This window comes from Carassius auratus, chromosome 19 (genome assembly GCF_003368295.1).
Source record: "Carassius auratus strain Wakin chromosome 19, ASM336829v1, whole genome shotgun sequence".
NCBI classification, from domain to species: Eukaryota; Metazoa; Chordata; class Actinopteri; order Cypriniformes; family Cyprinidae; genus Carassius; species Carassius auratus.
In genome coordinates this window covers 1,471,248-1,478,747 of record NC_039261.1, presented here as the reverse complement: position 1 = coordinate 1,478,747, position 7,500 = coordinate 1,471,248, and the positions used below count along the sequence as shown (strand labels likewise).

Here is a 7,500-nt window from a genome sequence, read left to right as displayed (position 1 = left end):
GGCGAGTAGATTGGCTGTACTTTAAATAGCCCTCTCTTCGCAGCAGTCTTCGCTTACGGCCATACAAACCTGGCCATGCCCGATCTCGTTTGATCTCGGAAGCTAAGCAGGTTTGGGCCTGTTTAGTACTTGGATGGGAGACCGCCTTGAAATACCAGGTGCTGTAAGCTTTTTGGAAAATTTTCACTTACTATAGAACAATTTTGCCAAAACATGGCCGATCTCTGAATATTAGCAGGTTTGGGCCTTGTTAGTACATGGATGGGAGACTGCCTGGGAATACCAGGTGCTTTAAACTTTTTGGATATTTTTTACGAATTATATAATAATCTTGCAAAAAAAAAAAGAGTCAATGGCCGATCTCTGAATATTAGCAGGTTTGGGCCTTGTTAGTACATGGATGGGAGACTGCCTGGGAATACCAGGTGCTTTAAACTTTTTGGATATTTTTCACGAATTATATAATAATCTTGCAAAAAAAAAGAGTCAATGCCCGATCTCTGCATATTAGCAGGTTTAGGTCTGGTTAGTACTTGGATGAGAGACCGCCTAGGAATACCAGGCGCTTTAAGCTTTTGGGTTTTCTTTCCTACTTATATAAAGTACTGGCGAGTAGATTGGCTGAACTTTAAATAGCCCTCTCTTCGCAGCAATCTTCGCTTATGGCCATACCAACCTGGCCATGCCCGATCTCGTTTGATCTCGGAAGCTAAGCAGGTTTGGGCCTGGATAGTACTTGGATGGGAGACTGCCTTGAGATACCAGGTGCTGTAAGCTTTTTGGAAAATTTGCACTTAATATAGAACAATTTTGCCAAAACATGGCCGATCTCTGAATATTAGCAGGTTTGGGCCTTGTTAGTACATGGATGGGAGACTGCCTGGGAATACCAGGTGCTTTAAACTTTTTGGATATTTTTCACGAATTATATAATAATCTTGCAAAAAAAAGAGTCAATGCCCGATCTCTGCATATTAGCAGGTTTAGGTCTGGTTAGTACTTGGATGAGAGACCGCCTAGGAATACCAGGCGCTTTAAGCTTTTGGGTTTTCTTTCCTACTTATATAATGTACTGGCGAGTAGATTGGCTGAACTTTAAATAGCCCTCTCTTCGCAGCAGTCTTCGCTTACGGCCATACAAACCTGGCCATGCCCGATCTCGTTTGATCTCGGAAGCTAAGCAGGTTTGGGCCTGGTTAGTACTTGGATGGGAGACCGCCTTGAAATACCAGGTGCTGTAAGCTTTTTGGAAAATTTTCACTTAGTATAGAACAATTTTGCCAAAACATGGCCGATCTCTGAATATTAGCAGGTTTGGGCCTTGTTAGTACATGGATGGGAGACTGCCTGGGAATACCAGGTGCTTTAAACTTTTTGGATATTTTTCACGAATTATATAATAATCTTGCAAAAAAAAAAAATAGTCAATGCCAGATCTCTGCATATTAGCAGGTTTAGGTCTGGTTAGTACTTGGATGGGAGACCGTCTTGAAATACCAGGTGCTGTAAGCTTTTTGGAAAATTTTCACTTAGTATAGAACAATTTTGCCAAAACATAGAGTCAATGGCCGATCTCTGAATATTAGCAGGTTTAGGTCTGGTTAGTACTTGGATGAGAGACCGCCTAGGAATACCAGGCGCTTTAAGCTTTTGGGTTTTCTTTCCTACTTATATAATGTACTTGCGAGTAGATTGGCTGAACTTTAAATAGCCCTCTCTTCGCAGCAGACTTCGCTTACGGCCATACCAACCTGGACATGCCCGATCTCGTCTTATCTCGGAAGCTAAGCAGGTTTGGGCCTGGTTAGTACTTGGATGGGAGACCGCCTGGAAATACCAGGTGCTGTAAGCTTTTTGGAAAATTTTCACTTAGTATTGAACAATTTTGCCAAAACATGGCCGATCTCTGAATATTAGCAGGTTTGGGCCTGGTTAGTACATGCATGGGAGACTGCCTGGGAATACCAGGTGCTTTAAACTTTGTGGATATTTTTCATGAATTATATAATAATCTTGCAAAAAAAAAGAGTCAATGGCCGATCTCTGAATATTAGCAGGTTTGGGCCTTGTTGGTACATGGATGGGAGACTGCCTGGGAATACCAGGTGCTTTAAACTTTTTGGATATTTTTCACGAATTATATACTAATCTTGCAAAAAAAAAAAAAAGTAAATGCCCAATCTCTCAATCTTAGCAGGTTTAGGTCTGGTTAGTACTTGGATGAGAGACCGCCTAGGAATACCAGGCTTTTTAAGCTTTTGGGTTTTCCTTCCTACTTATATAATGTACTGGCCAGTAGATTGGCAGAACTTTAAATAGCCCTCTCTTCGGAGCAGTCTTCGCTTACGGCCATCCCAACCTGAGGGCGGTAGAGAGCTACAGGAAGTGTTGGCTGCAGTAGGGAGAGGAAGGCTCTCCTCCATTTTGTTTTTTCAGTTTGTGTTTGTTTGTAAGTTGTTTTTGGACTTAAGTTCAGTTTTTTTTTTTTGTGTTTTTCAGTTTTAAACCACCTAACAGCAGCTTTTTGCTGGCTGGAGGGTGGTTTCTTTGTTTTTTGTTTTTTTGTTTTTCTCTTAAAATGGACGGATTAATGGATCACGACACAGGACCGGCTGGAGAGACACGTATGGCAAACGACACTGGACTGGTTGGAGAGAGACGTATGGCAAACGACACTGGATTGGCTGGAGAGAGACGCATGGCAAACGATAATGGACTGGCTGGAGTGAGACGCATGGCAAACGATACTGGATTTGGCGGAGAGACACGATCAGTAAATGTCACTGGACTGGGAAATCGACTACGAGCTGGGAATGGAAATAACCAAGGTACGATGGACAAATTTCTTGAGAGAAAATATCTAAAGGAGGCTACAGTGATTGTGAACGTAGAGAATGTGATCGAGGTGAGAGCAGAGGATATCATCAAGGCTGTATCAAAACAATGTGGACACGGGAAAATCCTGGCACTAAGGCCAAGACAAGGAAAAGAATATGAATTAACAATGGAGAAAGAAGAAACATGTGACAAACTGATTGATGGACTGATGATAAAAGGAGTGACCTGTGAGGACACTTGCTGAAAGACTGCTAAGATTTTAAGTGCCGGAAGTGCGAGGAGAGGGGACATTTTGCAAGAGATTGCAATGCTGTCAGATGCCCAGGGTGTCAAGAAGTTTTAAATAAATGTGAATGTTGGATGGAAAGAGAGGAAGGAGGTATGGAACTTCAGTTGGACGGACAGGTGCATGAAGGAAACAGCGAGGTGGAAAGAGAAACTGATGAAGGACAAGAGGAAGGCGGATTGCAACAAGAAGAAACAGAAGGAGGAGCGAGCAACAGAGAGGAAGAAGGAGAAAAAGTAAATGATGCAGACGAGGAGCATACAACAGAACAGGACACCCAATGGACGGAAATGGAAATATCGGACAGTTTTAAAAATCTTTTAGATGGCATGGACGGAGATGGACATAGAATGGATGATCAAAACAAAGAAATGGACAGTGGAGAAGAAACGAGGATGGATAACATGGAAAAAGACAGAGAGGAGAGAGGACAAATAAGAAGGCGAACATTAAAGGTAAAACCAAATGTGGAAAATGCTAGAAAAAAGATAATGACAATGGGCGGAGTGAAAATTGTAAACAGATATGAAGTGTTAAGTGGGTTGGAGGGAGAAGATGGAAAGTAATGTTTGTTATGTATTTATTTTTCTTTTTAATGGTTTTAAGTTGTGTTACTTTTAATGCAAGGGGACTGATGGACATGGGTAAATTTGAAAAAGTGAAGGAAAAATGCCAAGGCGAAGATGTTATTGTTTTACAAGAAACAAATTGGAAAGAGAGTGTGATGGAGGACTATAAAAAGAAATGGGAAGGGGATATTTTATAAAACAATGGGGATGGAAGGCTTGGAAGAGGAGTGGCTTTTTTAATAAGGAAAGATGTTTTTAATTCAAGTAGGGTAGTGTATAAAGATAAGATGGGGAAATGTATGGTGGTTGAAGTAAATTGTGAAGGACGTGAACTGATTTTAGTCAATGTACATGCGCCAACAGAGGAGAAGGAAAAGAAAGATTTTTTTTATGTTTTAAGAAATATCATAAACAAGTATACGGAAATAATAATGATAGGGGATTTTAACACAGTTTTTAGTAAACAAGACATGGCAGAAGGAATGGTTTTTAAAAATGACAAGGGGAGAAAAGAATTAAAAGCATTAATGGGAGAAAAGGATATCATCGATGTGTGGAGAGAAAGAAATGAAAAGATAAAAGAATTTTCAAGGAGGCAAATAGTGGGGCAGTTTGTGTGTGAAACAAGAATAGACTTTATTTTATGTACAAGAAATGTGGAGAATTTTATAAAAAAGATTAAGTATGAAGAAACAAGTTTTAGCGATCACAAGTTTTTATTTTTTAAAGTAGACTGGAGTAAAGTGCAAAGAGGGCCGGGAGTCTGGATTTTAAATACAGAGGTTTTAAAGAATGAAGATTATGTTTTAAGTATAAAGGAGATAATTGAAAAGGAAAAAGAAAATGAAATGTATAGTGAGGATAAGCGAATGTGGTGGGAGAACGTGAAATATCTTGTAAAAAAGTTTACAATAACATATTGCAAATTAATTAATACATGTAAGAAAAATAAGGAAAGAGAGCTAAGACAAAACTTAAATGAGGAACTGGATAAGGCAGAAAAAAGCATAGAGAAAATAAAAGAAATAGAAGGTAGACTGAAGGAAATGGAAGAGGAGAAATATGAAGCTGCAAGATTAAGAAGCAAAGCAAAATATACAGTGGAGGGGGAGAAGTGCACAAAATTTTTTTTTTGATCTAGAGAAAAGAAAAGGGAAAGCAGATATGATTAAAGAAATAAGGGGCAAAAATGGGAGAATAGTAGATGAAAATGCAGACATTTTAGAGGAAATAAAATCATATTATGAGAACTTATTATGTACAGAGGGGGTAAAAGAAGGAGAAAAAGTGGAATTACTGAAGCAAATAAAAGCCAGAGTAGGAGAAGTGGATAAACAAGAGTGTGATGATGAAGTAAGAGAAGAAGAAATAAAAAGAGCAATAAGTGGGTTAAACAAGAGGAAAAGTCCAGGGATAGATGGGTTGGGGAGTGAGTTTTACATTGTTTTTAAAGATGTTTTAACGACTATCTTAAAAGAAGTATTTGACGAGATTTTTAAGAAAGGTGAGATGAACGAAAGGATGGGAATGGGATTGATGAAGCTGATATATAAAAGGAAAGGAGACAAAGTGGAGTTAAAGAATTATAGGCCTATAACAATGCTTAACACAGATTTAAAGATTTTATCAAAAATTTTAGCTAACAGATTAAAAGAAGTGATGCCCACAATAATTCAAACAAACCAAGCTTACAGTATTAAAGGAAGAGACATTGCAGATACAACAATGAGCATAAAAGATACCATAAGATATATTAATGAAAAGAAGAAAGATGGTTTTATAATCAGTTTGGACTTTGAGAAGGCTTTTGACAGGGTAGAGCATGATTTTTTATTTATTTGGGGTTTTGAATACTTTTGGTTTTGGACGGGATTTTATTAAATGGGTTAAGATTTTATATAAAGGTGCTGTAACGAGAGTTAAATGTAATGGGTTTTTAACAGAGTGTTTTGAATTAACAAGATCAATTAGACAGGGCTGCCCATTGTCGGCACTTTTATATGATTTAGTTGCGGAACCACTTGGGTTAATGGTAGAACAGGAAGGGAGAATAAAAGGAATAGGCATAGAGGGAGGAGAGAATAAAATATTTCAATACGCTGATGATACTACGCTATTGCTGCAAGATTTGTTGAGTGTAAGGGAAGCGATGAAAATAGTACAATCATTTTGCAGGGGATCTGGGGCTAAAGTGAATGAGGATAAAACGGTATACATGAGATTTGGGCGAAGTGAGGTTTTAACTGGGCACTTTAATTTTAAGGAAATGAATGAAATAAAGATTTTAGGTGTTTTAATGGGGAGGGATGAAACCAAAGCAGAAGGAATTATGTGGGAGGAGATGTTAGGAGGGATCGAGAGAAGGTTGAATTTTTGGAGATTAATGTCCTTAACTTTGAAGGGGAGGGTTTTAATTTTGAATGTTTTAATGGTTTCTAAGTTATGGCATATTTTATATGTGGCTTCAATGCCGTTGTGGACAGAAAAAAGGCTGAAAAAATGTTTTTTAGATTTTTTATGGGAAGGAAAGCCACCGAGAATTGCATATAACACTTTAATAGGAGCAATGGGGAAGGGGGGGCTAGGGCTAATGGACGTGGAGCAAAGAAAGAACAGTTTAAGGGTGAAAATCATAAGCAAATATCTAGACGAAGGAAATAAAGCAGCATGGAAAAGAACAATGGGGCATTTTTTAAACAAGTGTAGTCATTTTAATCTGGGGGACAACATTTTATGGATGAAAACAAAAAATTGGATGACGGAGGGGATGCCAGAATTTTATAGAGAACTGATGGGAGCATGGGGAAAATTTTTAGATAATGTGCATTTTAAGCCACAAGGTAGAGAGAACATTTTAAATCAGCCTTTATTCTTAAATAACTGCATTTTAAATCAAGGGAAGCAGGTTTTTTTTAAGAAGTGGTGGGATGTGGGAATCATGAAAGTCAGAGATGTTTTATATGAATTCAAAGAGGGGTTTTTACCAGTTCAATACATTGTGGATGTGATGGAGGAGGCAAAGGAGGATTATACCAGACAAGAGATTACAAACAAATATGATTTAATTAAGAATGCTATACCTAAAGAATGGATAAAGAGAATTGAAAATATGGAAGAAGAAGATCAAGGAAAAGATGTGTATGTAAATCTGGGGGGGAAATTGTGTGCTTTTAAAGAATGTAAAGTGAAAATGTTTTATTGTTTTTTTTAGAGATGTGGTTTTCAAGAAACCTGTTGTAAATGAATATTGGCTACAGATGTTCAATGATGTAACAGAAGAAAAAATATGGGGGAATATAAAGGGGAAAATTGTACAGACTAAACTGGAGAATATGGAATATTTTATCAGAAACAAAGCAGTGTTCACAGACGTAATTTTAAGCAAAATTGGGATGGAGGAAAGTGCAATATGTAAAGTTTGTCAAGATGCTGATGAAGGGTTTTTACACTTGTTTTTATATTGTGATAAGCTGAAAGATTTTAATGAGAGGTGTAAAAGCATGATTTTAAGTTTGAGAGGAGAGGGAAATGGGAACTTTGAGTGGGAAAAGGTGTTAATGTTGGGCATTAATGAGAAATGTAAACATGAGAAGCTGATAAATTTACTTGTGATGCTGATGAAAAGTGCGATTTGGGAAAGAAGAGTGGTGGTGAAAAAGGAAAATGTTTTAATTGATGTATGGAATGTGTTCAGGAGAAAAGTTGAAAAATATGTTGAATGTCTGTTTTATTATTTTAAGTTGGAGGAAACGATTGATTGAATTGTCATTTTTAAAAGATTAAAATATTTAATGACTTCTTTTTAAA

At 37.5% G+C, this 7,500-nt stretch overlaps 3 non-coding genes and 1 pseudogene across 3 annotated transcripts; all 4 read left to right on the top strand.

The window, feature by feature from the left end:
* Positions 1-51: 51 nt before the first annotated feature.
* Positions 52-170, top strand: LOC113120347 (5S ribosomal RNA). The gene has a single exon (XR_003294620.1). It is a non-coding gene; the product is annotated as a 5S ribosomal RNA (ribosomal RNA).
* A 488-nt stretch (positions 171-658) lies between these two features.
* Positions 659-777, top strand: LOC113120349 (uncharacterized; annotated as a pseudogene).
* Positions 778-1,125: 348 nt separating this feature from the next.
* Positions 1,126-1,244, top strand: LOC113120341 (5S ribosomal RNA). The gene has a single exon (XR_003294614.1). It is a non-coding gene; the product is annotated as a 5S ribosomal RNA (ribosomal RNA).
* Positions 1,245-1,733: 489 nt separating this feature from the next.
* On the top strand, positions 1,734-1,852 carry LOC113120335 (5S ribosomal RNA). Its single transcript, XR_003294608.1, has one exon. It is a non-coding gene; the product is annotated as a 5S ribosomal RNA (ribosomal RNA).
* Positions 1,853-7,500: the final 5,648 nt, after the last annotated feature.